General features: G+C 41.6%; 1 protein-coding gene across 3 annotated transcripts in view; it reads right to left on the bottom strand.

The window, feature by feature from the left end:
- The window catches only part of Erc2 (ELKS/RAB6-interacting/CAST family member 2), a 1,093,013-nt gene extending 1,074,929 nt beyond the window's left edge, over positions 1-18,084 (bottom strand). For 2 of the 3 annotated variants that reach the window (XR_002821190.1, XM_004631628.2), the window contains exon 1: positions 17,980-18,084. The gene's annotated coding sequence lies outside the window, so the exon portion shown is untranslated. Of the gene's footprint in view, positions 1-16,832; positions 16,899-17,979 lie in introns of those variants that run through there. The other variant, XM_004631626.2, reaches the window with a different exon arrangement.
- Between the last annotated feature and the right edge of the window lie 29 nt (positions 18,085-18,113).

Raw genomic sequence — 18,113 nt, 5'->3', positions numbered from 1 at the left:
TCCTAAATGCAACAAATTAAATCAGTTGCACGGAAGAGATAAATAACTAAGGTTTCTAGGTTTGCTTTTAAAACATCTGTGCACTCCCTTTAATGTGCAAATATGAAATGTCAACTGGCAAAATTTTAGCTGTAATATTCTTATAAAACAAGAATATTCTGGAAGTATTGAGTCTTAAGCTAAGAAAAGCTTCAATCTGTCAATGGATGCTCCAGAGAAAATGACAGAAAGGTAAAACAGTATCTACTGTATCCTCTTGCCCCTAAAATCCAAGCATACAAATTTTTTCTACATTCATAATACTATGAAGATTATGACTAAAAAGGTTTTTACCAGAAAAGAATATATACATAATCACATACACAAGGAAAAATTTTAGCAATGATGGTGAGCTATTTTTTTAAAAGACCACGACAAACAGCAGGAGGTGGAGAATGGCCTAAATATGCAGATTTCAAAGGTAAGAATACATCTCTGAGTTCAGGAAGAAGGGAAATGACCAACGTTATGGCCTAGATCTGAGGCCTCTCAAGAATATGACTGAAACGAGGAGGAGGTACATCTGGGTCTGCAGCAAGGGGCTGACTGGTTCTCAGAAACTTCTTTAAAAACTGAAATTACAAGAGGGACAACCCACTCAGGCCTCCCCCTTCTGTCCCTCTCTCACACAGGAGCTTTCTTTCCCTCAGTAAATATATTCTACTCATAAAAAAAACGGAAATTACAGTGACTGAGAGTGAAGTTATCAAATACCTGAGGTAATCTCTAGCCCATGAATCAGTAACAGTAAGCTTATCCAATAGAAAAATAAATAAAAAGGGGAAATTAAGGGATAGGGTTCAAATCTATTTAACGAATACGCTTTATCTGTATCCTATTTTTTAACATGAGAGAGACCCAAATCCCTTCATTTGAATGAAAGGAGGTCGCAGTCCATTATTTGGTTTACACTAACAATTCTAACGGTCCAAGGCTGCCACCTACTCTGAACACTGGAAATAGATGAAGGCTTCTTTGAAAATGATAACTGTACTCTCAGATGGAGAGTTCTATGAGAGAAGGACATAGAATACAGTGACAGAGAGAATATCCAATTAGAAAAAATAAAAAGGCAAGAACTGGGCCGGAGCTAGAGCTCAGTGGCACAGCACCTGCCTGGCAAGTGCAAGGCTCTGAGCACAATTCCTGGTGCCAAAAAAATATTTAAAAACTGAAAAGGCAAGAATAGGGAAGGTGGAAAAAGGCAGGTTTCTAGTCACATTTATTGAAAGTTTACAAATTTCAGTTGAACATGAGGATTCTTTTTATTCAGTTATGTGAAAACAGAGTGTAAGGACACTTTTGATCATCACAGCTCACATGCCCAAGAGCTTGAGCACTAAGCTGCAGGACCCCAAGGAACCGCTGTGGGCCAGTGAGAAAGGAAGGATGATGGACTTGGAAGTAAGTGATGGGTTCCCACTGAACACAAGACAAGAAATGCCAAGCTCCCAGCGTGAATCAACGTTCCCCAGAGGTTGAAAACTGTGCGGATGGTGCAGAATTCAGTCATCACTATTGTACAGTGGGGTAGACTAGCTGAATGCCAAAGAACACACCCAGAATAATCAGCACCAGATTCTACTTACAAGCAGCAATTTACTTACTGCAGTTAAATTCATGTTATTAATTTAATTTAGTAATATGTAGTATACTCAATTTCTAAATTGATTTAGGCTCTATCAAAGAACATATAAGAGCTTTTTTAAAAATACCTCACCAGGGGACCAGGGAGATGGCTCAGTGGAAAAAGCACTTCCCTGGCAAGCGCAAAGGCCTGAGTTCAATCCTCGGTTCAAAAAAAAAAAACATAAAAATACCTCACCCACTTTATGTTCATACAATTAAAGCACCTTTACAAGAAAACAATCTAAGTCAACTGTGGGTTTCTATGACAATTTTCTTTAAAGGGGATCTCACCCAAGTTTGAGAAACCTTAGTTAAGTGATTAGACATATGGTAGATATGAATCTTGAATTTTATACTTAATGTCTGTTAAACTTTGAACAAGTTAATAAACTTTCTCAGCCTCAGTGTATTGGTAAATAACAATGGCCTTGGTGTAGCGGCAGCTACTTTAAATAATGAAGGCAGTAATGATTAAATCAGAGAATGTGGAAGTACTGGGCACAATCGAGGCTTAGAAAGCAGTCAGCACTACAGCCACCACTGTCATCAATGCCGCAGACACGGTGAGTAGCCTTCTTAAATTAAATCTTTTAATACAGCATGCTTTCTCCTTATGAGTAGGAATGACAATATTAACCATTTTGCAATGAGTCTAAAATGATTACCTGATTTTAAAAGCTGCAAAAAAATTGAAAAAGAAAATAAAGTTGTAGCTAATGCAATAAATGACATTATTTGTTCAAAATATTCACTACTCTTATCTAGTTGCTCCATTCTTACAGTCTCCCAATTCTTACTCCACTGACATCTGGTTTGGCCACAGGAACAGTCTGGACCAATGAAATGTGAGCAGACAGGACACGCGCCACAAGCACATGAAGTGATGGAGCTATCTTCCGCATAAATCACTGCTTTTTATTCTCTCCCATCAGGACAGCCTGTCCAAGAAGAGCCCCTCTAGCCTGGGTCCCTGAATGAACACAACATGGAACAGACCCAAACTCAACCAGAAAAGAGAAAAATGAGCCCCTGAGATCCGGAGGTCATTTGTTATTTCAGCACAACCTAGTGACATCTGACTAATACACCCTGCCACCACAACGATGGTGTTAAAACAAAATATGTAATATTAGGTTAAAATGTAGGGCAACATTTTGCCACTGAATTCTCTCACTTTTTATTCCTACACTGCATTACCAATCTAGGTAGTGTTATCCCTTCAGGGACTGAACATTTCATCCTAGGTCTTTAGACAGACGCAAATTGTTTGTAAATGATGTCTTCTGAGGCACAGACGCATGTGAACAACTGCTTTAACTGCCTCCATATGTACTCTCTAAAACATTTCTGGGCTTTGCTTTCTTTCCTGGCAAAGAGGACATCATCAAAAAGGCTCGAAGGAGGATAGTCTGCTTTGAGATTACATAGCTGTATGCATTGGAACTCACAGCTCTAATATTCAGCACAAGAATGAATACACATCCTGAGCACTGCACCATGAAGAGTGCAGCTGTGCCTGACCCAAGAATGCCTCACCAGAGAACTCTAAGGAAAAGGAACCCATGCATATGCTACCTTGGGATGATCCCATCTTACAAGAACTTTATAGGCTGGCCAGATAGCTCAGCGGACTAAAGCACTTGCTTAGGCAGACACAGGGACTGGGTTCAATCCCCTGTGTGCCATGCCGGCCCTGCCCCCAGGTGCACTGAGACAGTAATTGAGACTGGGCATGGAGATGCACGCCTGTAATCCCAGTGCTTGAGAGGCTGAAAACAGGAGGATCACTATGAGTCTGATCTGTGTAGTGCGGCCCTGTAGACCTTATACTAGATACATTAAAAAAAAAAAAGCTTTGTGTGTTTCCAGTTGTATCAAGCAATGCCACTATCTTCACTTGTGACAGATGATTAAATCTTCACAACTTACTGAAGGCAAGAGAAGCACATTTATCTTCAGATCTGAGAACTATTATGCTTGCAAATAAAGGCAGTTTGGTACACGACAGTTAAAAACGGGAATTTGGAGAACAGACTATTATGTTTCAAATCTCTGTTTCTCTACTTACTGGGTTGGGGCCTTGAGAGCAGGTGTTCTCAGTGCTCTATCAGCTTCCCCCTGACTCAAAAATTCTAGAATACTCCAAGGGATTTCCTACTGCCAACAGCAGCATCTCTGGCTGAAGGGTTCTTTGGAATTCTGAGAAGCTAACTACAGGGGGCTAAACAGACAAGCCAGGAAACAACCAAGTGTCCCCTGGCATGGAGTGAAACAAAAATAAGGCACATGCATACAATGAAATACTACTGACACTTAAGAGAGAATGGAACTCTAACCAATACTATAATGTGCATGGATTTTGGGAATTCTATGCTAAATGAAATAACACACACACACACACACGCGCGCGCGCGCACGCGCACATACGAATACTGTACAATACAACTTACCATTTCCTCAAAAGTATGACCCAACCAGAAAATAATTAGCCTGGAAAACTAGAAATCAAGGATGCCAGCCCCATTCAGCCTATTCTTGTCTTACTGCCTTACAGAGCAGCCACTGAGCAAGAAAATGGGAAAATACATGTATGAGTTACCCAGAATAATCAAATTCATAAAGACACAAGACAGAATAAAATTTTCAGGGTCTATGGGAGAGGGAAGTCATTGAGCTACAGAGTCTCAACTTGGAACAATGAGAAACCTCTGGAGATGGGTAGTGGCGATGACCACACAACATTGGAAACAGAAATGTCACAGAGCTGTGGGCTTTGAAATGATTTAAATGGGGGCTGGGGCTAGATCAGTCACATTGCCACTTGCCTCACATGCATGAGGCCCAGGATTCATTCCCCAATACTGCTGGGGGGGTTAGGGTGGTATTTTTATGATAATATTTTTTGCCACAATAAAAATTAAACTTTAAAAATAAGTAACATAAACTAGTAGTTGCACGCCTACTCCCTTATTCCTCATTGTGAGACCACGCAATTATTTAAATTTCCAATTCTCTCCCCCATTCCTTTTGGGATTAAACTCTAGGTGCCAGTGTAGCAAATTATTTAATTCCTAGTAATAATAATATTTCAATCATGTCATCTCATCCTTTTCTTATATCCCCATTCACCTATTAATGTCCCCCATATAGCGTAAATAAACTACTTACACTAGAATACTTTCTTGGGGTCTGCTTCTGTAGGAAACTCAACTAAGAGACACACATGTGATAGTTGCATTTCTCTCACTGAGAAAAATACCAAACACTCAAAGTTAAAGGGGGAAAAGTTTATTTAGCTCACAGTGTATAGAGGTTTTAGTGTGTAATCAGCTGGCTCCAAGCCAGAGTGGCATGGCAGAGAGCAACTGGAGGGGAGAAACAGCTCATGGGAGGCAGAAGGCACCAAAACAAGGGCCAACCACCACCTGTTCTATCCCTTACATTTTATCCAGGATACTTAGGGCAGGTAGCACTCGCACCTTTAATTCTGGTGCCCTTGATCCCAGTGTCACAAGTTCTAGATCTAGCCATGTCTGACAGAGCCCACCTGGGACCACATAAGGCCTCCGGAGGACACTAGACACAAACTATAATAGTAGGTAAGAAAGGTTACCTCCTCTGGACATTAATTTCCTCACGCAAAAGAGTAGTGCTGAGATCCAAGAGTTAGTGTGGAGACTAAGTGAGATAATTGCTGGAGTTAGCACAGTGCCTAACTCACAGTGGGTACTTAATATGAGCTTCTTGAATGTCCGGTCCAATAATTATCTGCCTTTTTGACAGAAGATATGCTATGTCCTGCAGTTTTAAGAAGAGGTTAGAAATCCAAGAGACAATTCATTCCCATCTTCTACCCAATTAACATCATTTATAATTTAACATTCACCATATAACCACAAGAAGTATTAAAAGTAACAGGATTTTGTCCTCCAACTTAATTCCTTGCTAACAAATTGACAGAGCCCACAAAGGAAGCTCTAGATCTCAACCAGACTTTTCAGGGCCAATAGAACACCATTATACCCTTTTAACCCAGGGAATTAAAGGATTATAGGGTTAACTGATCTAAACTGTAATTCTTATCCCTGCCTCTCTGTGCCTCCGAGTAAAACCTTAGCACCACTAAAGTTTATGGCAAGGATTAGGATGTCCATCATTTATTCCAGTTCCTCAGCATGCAATTCTACCAAATGAAACCATGAAAGCATGAAATTCCATGGAGAGACACCAAGTGTTACATGACTTGCTTTGGTTCCTCTTTATATTCCTTGCCAGGATATAGAGAATCCACAGTCATTACCACCCTGATCACTTATACTGACTGGCAAGCAAAGGAATCGGTTACTAATTCTGGTGGACTCTTCAAACAAGATTGATGAGGCTGTAATACTTGTAGAGCTCAGGCATAGAATGAGCAAGGCCCTGGGTTCATCCCCCAGCACCAAAAATAAATACCTACGACCAACAAAAAATCTATTGTCCTTTCCCTACTTCTGCAGCAAATGCCTTTCTGAATATGTATTTTTTTGGGAAAGCTAGACAAAGAAGTTGGCTGGACTTATATGTTTAAAAAGTCATTCCTGAAAGCAAATAATAAAATCCTGAATTATATGTCATTCTTTAACATAATCCCTAAAGCTTTATTTCCAACATTTCATACATTCATAGGTCTTTAACTTTGTTCTTATTTCATATATGTCTATGTCCAAATTAGGTCCAAAGCATTTGACTGAACACCATGCACACTAGGCATATTTGATGACATCCATCTGTACCTCAATTACATTGTGAGGTCCATACTTCTTACACTGCCTACACTGTTCCAGTTCCCACTTAGAAGATAACAAAATTCAAGAAGTATTCAACTGATTATATAAAATGCCTACAAATATGGTGATGCTGCTGAAATACAGTGTCTTGTCAGCAGGTAGGGTACACACATTATTTGATACAATAGCTCAATACATTGGTTCATAAACTGAGCCACAACATATAAGAGTACTGTATGAAAGCTATTTGCCAGTGCTATCATCTAACGCACAAACATGTAAAGTCAGAGGTAACTAGCATGCATGTGTGTCAAATAGTGTTCCCACCCACAACTCCTAATCTTGTACATTTCAAGGAATAACTAAACACTTCCATTCATGAACTTTTTCACCATTCTCAAAGGCTATGTACTATAAATTACTCAAAGCATTTCCTTCTATTAGTAGAACAAATCCATTTACTTCTGTCTATTAACCACAAACACTTGCAAAGTTTTACAGTACAGAAGATACACATATTCTGTGCTGCGCTCAAAACTCGCTGAATATTACTTGGTCCTGGACTATTTTTGGAGACTTTCTCAAAATCTACAAGTGGTATGGAGCCCTACTGGAAAACTTCTATCAGGAGAACTGCTAGGATTCCCAAGATCACATTTAACCTACAGTTTTCCAGGTTATTTTACCACCCTCTTTTCCGGACGGCCAGGGCCTCATCCTGAAATCGAGCTCCACATTCCCACAAGCACCAAAAGCAAATAATTATTGCCATGAAAGTAGAGTGAAAAATAAGTGAATTCAGAAGCTCTCTTTGGGCTGGGGAAATAGCTCAATGGTCTAAGCGCCTACCTGGCAAGCACAAGGACCCAGGTTTGATCCCCAATACTGCAAGCTGTACTGGCCCCCATGTAGAACCAGCCACTGAAACTGGGTGTGGCAACGCACACCTGTAATTCCAATACTGGGGAGGCTGAAACAGGAGGATCACTACGAGTCCAAGCTACATAGCATGACCCCATACCAAATACATAAAGTTTAAGAAAAAAGAAGCAACTCTGTTTATGTCTATCCTCTACTTGAAACTTTCTGAGGGTTCAGCTCCAGCCCCATCTCCTAATGATCACAGGGTCCTCGGATCCTGGCTCTCTTGCTGACCTCTCTCCCCCCCCCCCCCCCCACCCCCACCCTCAACCAAACTAAACTTGGGTTTCACGGGTTCACCTACATTTACCCTCTAAGCCCCAAGTCTCCCATTCTCTTGCTTATCTCCAGACTTGCACACATGCTGTTCCTTTTATTAGTTTATTATAAAATCCAAGACCTCCCTATGGCAGCTAACTCCACTTTTATCCATAAGCCTCCTAAGTCCTCCACAATAGCCTGGATTCACCCCATAAAAGCACCCTTCGTGCTGCCTACTTCTTTCTCTGACACACCACTAGATGCTTCAGCCTGAGCCCCAATCCATCAAATCATGTGCTCTATTCAAAGCCCTCTTGATGGCCAGGAGATGACTGGCATGACTCAAGCATATACACATCCAATACAAATAGAATAGAATAGCTCCACCCATTATACAGGCCATTTTTGCTAAAATAGCTAAGAAACTATAGTTATTTAGTTGAAACTCTGCATGAGGAAACTGTCGTAAAAATATCACAGTAGGTAAAAGGTCTTTGGTGCAGAATCCAATATCTCACCAAAAGAAGAAAGCAAGTGGAAAGAGAACTTAGGTCTCTTGACCCCAAGCTGGTATACATCTCTATAACTAAAAGAATCTGCTCTGAAGTTATTCTAAGCAACTATTCATGCTGTAAACGCAAGGTGGCCCTGTGGTGTATTTGAAGCCTATATATAATGCAGTTCTTTCTCACCCTCAACATAAAAAGGTAAAGAATTCCCCTTGTTTGCCCACACCTGCTAGCTGCCCCATGCTCCCAAGCCTGATGAACAGCAGTCACAGAAACCCAGTTGTCTTTACATCCACCCCACATCAAACAGGACCCATTTTCACGGGCTCCACAGGAATGCTCACCCCCTTCACCACCCAACCTGCTGCTTCCAATCAGGGCAAGGCTGAGAGAACAAGCTGGCTGAAGAGCCACTATGGGAAACCAAGAGTGGGCAGGAGGGAAGTTCTCAGCTTAGAAGAGAAAAAAAAACACACATATTGCTGAAAGGAAAGGGAAGATAGTAAAACCATCTCTGGAGAGGAGAATGGGAAGGAGTCAACAACTCTAATGCACTTGGATTCTGTCCCTAGAACCAAGTCTTGCTCCTCAAGGTGACAACAACTAGCGGCAGTCAGCTGGCAGGAATGCAACATGACTAATCTGCCTTAACCCAGACACACGAAAGCCATCTTGGTAGGAGTTTGATGCCTACCAGTACGAATAAAAAAATAACCAGGGATCACAGGTCCAGCCCAACCTCATAGAACTACTCAACTTTCCATCTTCAGAGAGTTCTCTACCCCTTCAGCAGCACCAGGACCTCAAAATCACTCGGGCCCACAGAGGCTGAATGCCCACCCTGACATCCACCTTGTTTTGAAGAAATGCACTACAGAACAACTGGTACCTACAGTGTTCAAGGTTTAATTTCTTATAAAACTATGCTTTTTCTTGCCATAACTAATCATACCATTTTAGTAAGAATGTTATTCATGGTTTACTTAAGGATTTCATAGTATTTTAAGGAACAATCTCATTGCTCAGTTCCCATTCAGGCTCTTATCTTCTGACCCACTAAGACGTCACCTTGAATCAACAGTGTGCTCCTCATTACTTAGGGCAAATGCCATTTACTGCTTGCAATTCATTCATATTCTGAAATCACAGGATAAGGACTACCTGTAGGGGTAGACAGCAGTAAGGCAGGAAGAGAGGTAACAATACCAGACCACCCCCTCACCCCACCACACACACACACACACACACACACACACACGTTAAGTAAGCAACATATAGAATTTGAGAAACAAATCAAGGCAAAGTAAAGTTGCTGGTACAGAGCCTATGAACATTACCATCAGCCTCTGATCTACAAGTGTATCCCAGAGATGTCCTTTCTACTCCTGAGTATCCAGTAAGGCTGTAATCTCACTAATGACTTCCAGGAAAAATGTAATCACTTAGTTCCTTCCTGAAAGTTCCTTCTCTTGTATTCTCTTTTTCTCTCCTTTTAATTTTATTGAGTGCTCACTTGGTGCCAGCAATTGGAGAATTCCTGGGCTCTGATCAAAATGAACTCTGCTTGGCAACATCAATGAGTTCAAGAACACAGGGAAGGAATTTGAAAGCAACAAATCTCAAAGATGTAAACAGAGAAAGGAGTGCCCAAGAGATTAGGAGCACAGCCTTGGGAAGCAGCCAGCCAAGTGGTGAGGAAATTCAACTGGGGGAGAAACTAAACTGGCCCAAGAGAGGGGTGACTAATTATATCTCAATTAGTCAGTGAGGCAGTGGCTTTGGGCTTCCCCAACTGCGGCTGTGTAAGTGCAGCATCACACAGATGCTCTGGTCCTGGCTATGAAAGTAGGACAACCTGGTACTTCTGACACTGACACTGTGGGGCCCAGACGTTGTGCCCATTGTGATGAGAAAGCAATACACGCCACCCACTTTGGAGATAATTTAGCAGCCTCAGTAGTCAGGCAAATGTGGACTTAAATGGAGACTTTTAAGCAAGTTCTTTGGTTCCTTCACCCACTTCATAAACATCCATGTATGACACAATCTTATAAACAATAGGAATACAGTTATAGCAAAAGGCCAAAGTTCCCACATTCATCCAACTTATCAAAGTCTTTGAGTCTCAGTTTCCTCATCCATAAAACAAGAATAATAGACTATCTTTATAGATAGTATTTAAAGAAGAATACAAAGCATCCACCACAGAGCTTAACACATAATAAAGGGCTCAAAACAAGGTGCCTTGGCCCAAGGAGATAGCTCAGTAGAAGAAGTGCTTGCATGGCAAGAACAGGGTCCTGGGTTCAACCTCCGGGACCACAAAAAAACAAAACAAAAAAAAACAAAAAAAAAAAGAAAAAACTAAAAATAAAAACAAAAAAATTTAAAAAACAAGGTGCCTTTTTCAGAACAGAGCAAACTTATCCATAACTCCCAAACTGGGTGCAAACTCCATGTGAGGAACTTCTATAGCTTACCTAAGTGCCTCCAGTGCTATCACAAAATAAATGCACAATAAGTAGTTAAAAAATCAATAACTTCATATTTTATTAATAGTACCCATTGTTGTAACTCGTAACCAGTATTCTTCTCTAAGCCAGAGATTCTTTCACCTAAAAAAGCAACAAACCATTAAAAGTTTTTCTAGTACACTACACAACATATCTTCAGTCTTTTTTTAAATATGAAAATGAATGCTGGGCCGGCCAAATGGCTCAGTGGATTAAAGTGCCTGCAAGCATGCGCAGGGGCCAGGGGTTCAATCCCCAGGCCTGCAGTCCTGGCCCCACCCCTGGGGTGCACTGAGAAGGCAATTGAGACTAGGCGTGGTGGCACACACCTATAATCCCAGCTCTTGGGAGGCTGTAAACAGGCGGATCACTATGAGTCTGATCTAGTAGTGAGACCCTGAACACCCTGTAGACCCTTCCCTAAAATACAAAAGAGAGAGAGAGAGAGAGAGAGAGAGAGAGAGAGAGAGAGAGAGAGAGAGAGAAAGAAAGAAAGAAAGAAAGAAAGAAAGAAAGAAAGAAAGAAAGAAAATGTTACTAAGAGTAAATATTCTAATTCAAAGGCTTAGTTAGCACAGAAACCTGCAAGGACAGCTGTAGGTGCCTGTCACTGCTTTCCTGAGCACAAATTAAGAGCCAGGCAACAGGCAATCCTGAAGAGAACTCAAAAGCTAAGTTAAATAAAATTGAACAGATAAGCTCAAAGAACAATGTATCAGTAAAGATAAGCTCTTTTTTGGAAGTGCTGCAGAAACAAACAGTCATTAAATCCTAATTGCTTCCAATAGCAAAGGTTTATTTCTCAGTCATGTTACAGATCCAACTCCAGTTGACTGGCAACTTTGCTCACTTAGCGACTCGGAGACCCAGGCAGATGGAGGCTCTGTGCTCCTCTGATCATCGCAGCGGTAGAAGACAGCGCTGGATGGGCTCGCCACGGAATTTAAATGTTCTAGCATACAAGTGACGCGAGTCATTTCCAACATATGCCTGGGCGGAGAGAAGAGGGGGCTCTGAGGAATCCTAACAGACTGTGCCACAAACATTAAGACACAAGAAGCTGTGGAATACAAAGGCGTTTATCCAAGAGGATGTTGAAATAAAACATTTTTACAGCTTCCCATGGCGATTCCCATGTCCATGATTCTAGGAGGGTGTATATGGGACATCTTAGAGCAGTGGCTTCAACACAACGACATCTCAGGTAAAATCACACTGAACTCTGAAATTTCAGAGCAACACTGCTTTTTTCTATAAATATACCAAAGATCCAGATAAACTATGATTTAAGGAACAAAAATGTTTCTTCACCTGAAAACCCACTAATGTATACTGAACCCTTTCTTGCGTAAATTTTTTAAGTGAGAAGGGAAGAGAAAGTTAGAGCCACATCCACCACAAGAAAGCTCTGAAACATTTAACAACTGAAATGCAGCAATAAGTCCAGTAAAGGAATCTGTTGCTCCATTGCAGCATCCTCTGACTTTATCACTCATCTCTGCCTCCTTGAGCTGGCTCAATGGAGCCACATCCAGGCCAGAACCACATCAGGCAAGGTCATCAGGGGCTCAATAAATGGTACCAACAATGAGCAGACATCTCCACCTTATCATGGTAAATAATGATTCACATCCCACTAGCAATTCTCTACATTACTCATTCCCCATTTCCTGGCAAATGTGAAGCCATCAAAAGTTAATACTAACCTTCTGGAAACTTCCATTTTTGTTCTCAAAAGATTACAGGTTAACAGCCAACCACTATTTCCACCCATCCAATTCCATTCTTCACTCCTATTCCCAGGTTTACTTTGTGCCTAGCTTTCTCTCCACCTTCATTCATACTAACACACTGCATATCATATCTTATGCCTCAAGCGCCTCCCAACCTCCCATCTCTAGCCCATGAAATCAAAGCTCACTGTGTTAGCCTGGAACCCAGTTGCCTCTTTAATCTTATTTTAATCTACTTTCCCAACATTATCTTCACTACAGTACTTATTCCACTCAGCTAAAGGTCAGATAATGAACCACAAAGTCAAAATGACATGGCTCTTAATCCCACCTCCTCCACTTTCCAGATGTGTGATCTGAGACAAGTTTCTTAACTCCTCTGAGTTTTAGTGCTCTCATCTGTAAAATAAATATGGTATCATCTACATTGAGGGGCTTTTGAGAAAGTATGATTCAGTGAGGATTGCATCGGGCTGCAAGGAACAGATAGTGGTGTACAGGTATGATCTACAAGATAGATGCTTCTGTTGTTTTGTTTTGTTCGTTCTTGATGTTATAAGAAATACAAGGGAAGCCTGTAATTCTAGGACTCTGGAAGACTGAGCCAGGAAGTCATAAATTCAAGCCCAATCTGAGTAATTTAGCAAGATGCCACGTAATAATATTTTTTTTTTTTTTGTATTTTAGGGAAGGGTCCACAGGATGTTCAGGGTCTCACTACTAGATTGGACTCTAGTGATTATCCTGGTTACAGCCTCCCAAGAGCTGGGATTACAGGTGGGTACCACCATGCCCAGTCTCAATTGCGTTCTCAGCACCCTGGGGGTGGGTCCGGCACAACAGGCCTGGGGATGGAACTCCTGGCCCCTGCGCCTGCTTGAAGGTGCTTTAATACACTGAGCTATCTGGCCGGCCCTCAATAATAAATTTTAAAATGAGTTGGGGATGTAGCTCAGTGCAAAGATCCTTGCTTAGTTCATTCCCCATTGCTGGAGGCAGGGGAAGGCTATATGTGCTGGTACAGTGAATGAAAAAATGTACCAATACCAAAGACTCAGCCTTTATCCTCATTGGTTTTACCTTCATTGCTGTAGTTGGTGGCTGCCAAACTAGGCACTATGCCTATGTACTCAGGAGCAAGAAACAGAAAGGGGCCAAAGCTATTGCTGTATCCCCATCCACTGTGTTCCTCTCACTAAGGCTTCAGGAAAGGCCCCACCTGACAGTTTCCACTTACATCATTATCTGTTCCCCATCTCATAGCCATTCTAAGTTGCAAAGGAGTCTGGGAAGATGAAGTAGGCACTTTCCTATCACAAAGAAAATAAGTTCATTTTATAAGAAAGAAGAAAATGAATGCTGGGTAAGCAATCAACAATGTCTATCCCAAAATTAAATGAGGTATTTGATGCAAAGTGCCAAGCATAGTGCCTAGCACACAGTTAACAGCTCAATAAAACTTATGCTATAACCACTATTGCTGTATCATAATGATTATTGTTGTTGATTTTGTTATTCAACTGCTTCACTCTCTGGTCAAATTGAACAACTTATTATATTCACATGTGCTTTACACATTTCTTCTATATCTACTGCTCTATCTATATCTCCAACAGTCTCACTGCACCAAGATCCAAAAAATGCCATTTCATCCAAGAAGTCTTTGTTTCTATCTATTCCTAAAATAAATTCCATGATTACAAGACCCATTTCAGACTAAAACTCTTTTTACCACTACATTGAACATTATCTCTTCGAATGTCATAGGTTCTAAAACACACTTCCTTAATAATTTGACTTAATATGAGCATATACACACCTGCTTTTTCAGTCATTCTAAATAAAGATTGCATTCTCCAAGAATGAGAAGAAAAAAATATAAAATTCTCTAATAATACAATACTTTATACCCATTGTGGGAATTTGGATTGTTGTTCACCAAATATTCTCTCCCCAACTATAGGCAGTGTACTCTTACTCAGAGAGTAAGGGCTTTCCCCTGTGACTTCGTCCTAAAAATAGATAGTCAGTGGAAGTGACATTTGCTTGCTTGCTTTGTCTTAGTTCTTGACTCCACAGATGTGCCATGAAAAGAAAATGCCCCAGGTATCTGCTTCTCCTTTAGTCTGGGCTTTAGAATATGTGTAGAGTGGACTAGAACCCAACTCATACCCTACAGGAGAGCCACCCCCGAAACCCCCACCTAGATCAGCCTGAAACCTCAGGAGTTGGAAAATAAGTACCTGTTGCTATAAACCAGAGAGTTTTATTACGATGTCAAAGTGGATTAATATATCTTTCTTTGATATATTTTAGTATTTTCATGTTTATTCATTTTGTTCCTTTTGTTGGCCTAAGAAAGAACAAGCTAAAGAATATCTACTTTTGGTATATTACAGATTGCTACTCTTGGATCAAGAGTTTTAAATTTATGAGACCCAGGTTATCATGAACATCAGTATTTTTCTCTTTTCTGTTTGTTCTATTGTCTTCTAAAATTACAACAAAATACCAAGGAATAGTAATAACCATGCTGAAACTAAACTACTGACTGACAAATAGATCTCCCTATGACAGCCAAAATGTTAACTTTGTTAGCAGATCTCTTAAAGGATAAAGGATATCCAAGTAAAACAGGATAAATGCAGATTGTACAAAAGTCAGTGTGACCAAAGCCAAAGACATCTGTTGAGATGAATTTGTTGATTCTGACATTATTCAGAAATACTTGCAGAATACTCATCTTGACAAACCTCCACCATTGAATTTCACCAGTAAGATGTGACTGATAAGGCTTTTGTCTGTACCTTTTCCAATGTAAGAAAAAGAAAGCCACACTATTTTAATACAATAACTCTAGATATAAGTATATTTAAGCCCTAATGAGAATGGGCTTTCACTCTTTGTAAGTGAAAGAAAAAAAAAAATGAAACTCTAATCCCTTAATGGGAGAGGAAGAGCCAACTGACTGATGTTAAGAGCGTCTATTCAACCAAGACCTATTCAAAATTATAATTGGAAATTCCAAGTATAAAAGAAAATAGAGAAGCATAGATTTTGTTTTGTTTTGCTTTCTTTTAAATCTTCATCAAGTTTGGACCTAAATTTCCATGGGGCCAAAACTGCTGTACTAGAAATATAGAATACATGAAATTGCTGTTTGTTTATTGGCAGAAATAACAGTCTTCAAATGAAAGGCAAACAGGCGGATACAAGAACCATCAACATCACAGTGGCCTCTCCACAGGGTAGGCTCTGCGTGTGCAAGAAAAGTCACACTTCAGATTGCACAATCAAAGTGCAGGCCGCACAATCAAAATTTGAATTCAAGGCCATGACAAGGTCATGGGCTCTGGGTCAGACAAACTATGACTGACTAAAGTTCTCGCTTTCACACTAAACTATGGCAAGGTACTTAATTTTTTAGTTTCCATATCTAACACGACTTGGAGTAATACTAATACCTCCCAGGCTCTACAAAGTTTAGAAAATGCAATCTGTGTACTCAATGCAGTGCTTATAAATGCAAAAGTAGTAATGATAAAAGTAATCATAACAATGTTGCCTCCACAGACCTGGCTTCTAGATGAAGATGACCCTGATCACTGCATTCTGGTTCACAATGTGGGCATGACATGCTGAATTCACGGTGTTAGGTTCACATCCAGGTACAGCTTTTATATGGTGCTATTTCTCCAGAACAAGTAGTAATTACTCTAATGAATTCAAGGAGAAAGGTCTTGGAAACCCAGCCTTTCCCTACCAGAGAACTGAGAAGGAACTGGCCCTACATCCACGATTCTTCAAGCATGAAATTATTGCTAGAGAAAACCATGATTCCATCGCGATCCATACTCCCTCCCCACAAAATTGTGGAATGCTTTTATTAGAGCAGAGAAGCAAACCAACAAGATGGCTCACATTAGAAAAAGGCAAACTCTCGTACCCTCCAAAAAGAACATGGCTTGACCTCATCACTACCTCCAAAGTGACATCCTGCAAAAGAGAACAAGGCAGCCCTCACTTCCTTAAGTTGAGTTACAGTATTAAAACGCAAGAAATACTTGCTGTGTATGCGAATCCTAATAACGCACATCTTCCTGCTCCAAAAATACCTTATAAATCCATCCCATTGAGCTGAGAGCCAACTACTATACATTCAGAAACAATGTGACTTTACAAGGACAAGAGTGATCACAAGAGACAAAATGCCACACCCTTTTCCCAAATAGCTCAACAGTAAATGATGTCTCTTATAAAGAAGACCGAAATCTGGAGGAAAAGATGAGCAATTCTAAGCCCTCAACACTCCCCACATACACACACACACACACACACACACACACATTCATTCTTTACTCTGATTTATTTTCATTTTTAAGCCAACAGCATCTTCAACTACTACTACAACTAATGCAGGAGAGAGTGAGGAGAGAAGAGAACGTAAGTCAAACATACTTGCTTCTAAGCCCATTTTCGAAGAGTTTGCTTTCTACTCGTCTGCCCTCACAGCTGAAGCCCCACACCTGGTGGAAACCAATGATGAAGTAAAACCACTGACTTACAGAGCCAACCAGAAAACTAACCATGACAAGTAGGAGCGGCCCTCCTCTCTCGAGCATTGATTGGCTCTTGGGGTTCCACCGGTCCCTGTTCCACCCACATAAGTGGCAGGTGTGACTGTCAATCACAGAGGGAACTGACAATTCACGCTCAAGGAGTAAAATTGCCTTTCATCCAGCAAAGGCAGGTAGCCGCCTAAAATCGATCTTCCCTAACAGTGCGGACCCTCCCTCTCTGGCGAACAGAACAGAGACCCCCTAAATACAAAATAAACAAGGCAGGGCGGAACAGAGTTTAGGAGCGCTATTTGATGATCCTGCACCTACCATCCTTTAATCTTCAATGTCCTAAAATGATCTTTCAAAGGTTGGGACAGTAATAATAATTTTTAAAAATTAGGTTCATGTTCCTAAAGTATCTCTTTTCTTGTATTATTAGGACGTGGGGTTAGGGAGGTAGAAATGTTCAGTTTAATTTCAATTTATATTCCCGTTCATATACTACCAGCTCCAATCCCCTCCCCAATAAATCCGTTATCCTTTCCACTACTCGAGAATTTTTTTTTTTTTTTTTTTTTAACCTGCTCCCTCGGAACCCACCTACCTACCAGTCAACATCTCAGCCCCTGGGCTGAAGCTTGCCTCTCTCCACTTTGTTCTGTTGGGGTTCCGCGCGACCCCCGCCCCCGCGAGCACCCACCCCTGGAGGCTAGAGGGAAAGCCAGGCAAAGAGGGGGCTCGGAGAAGAAAGGCGAAGGCAGCGAGGACCGCGGCCCGGGGGGCATTGCGGGAGGTGGCCGGGGCTCGGGGCAAGCGAGCGGCGTCCGCGCGCCGAGGAAACCGTGCACTTGTTCCAATCCGGGCTTACACATCCAGGCAAATCCGCCCGCAGGCCGCCCCATCCCTTCCCCCGCCCCAGGAAGCCCGGGTGGAGGCGGGAGGCGCACCCCTCGGCTCCCCCGGATAACGCATTGCAGCTCCCCACGAGCGCGGGGGACCCGCACGAGGGCTGCGCGGCGCCCGGCCCGGCGGCGGCGTCTCACCTTTCCGAGGCTCGCCGGGCCGTCCCACATGGATTTTTACAATCTCACGTCGCCTCGGCCCGGGGCTGCCGCGAGGAGCCGGAGCCGGCGCCCGAGCGGCCGGAGCGGGAGGAGGCGGCGAGGCGGAGCGGGCG

Source organism: Octodon degus, unplaced genomic scaffold, assembly GCF_000260255.1.
Source record: "Octodon degus isolate 3935 unplaced genomic scaffold, OctDeg1.0 scaffold00043, whole genome shotgun sequence".
NCBI lineage: Eukaryota > Metazoa > Chordata > Mammalia > Rodentia > Octodontidae > Octodon > Octodon degus.
This window is presented reverse-complemented; position numbering and strand designations above follow the sequence as displayed.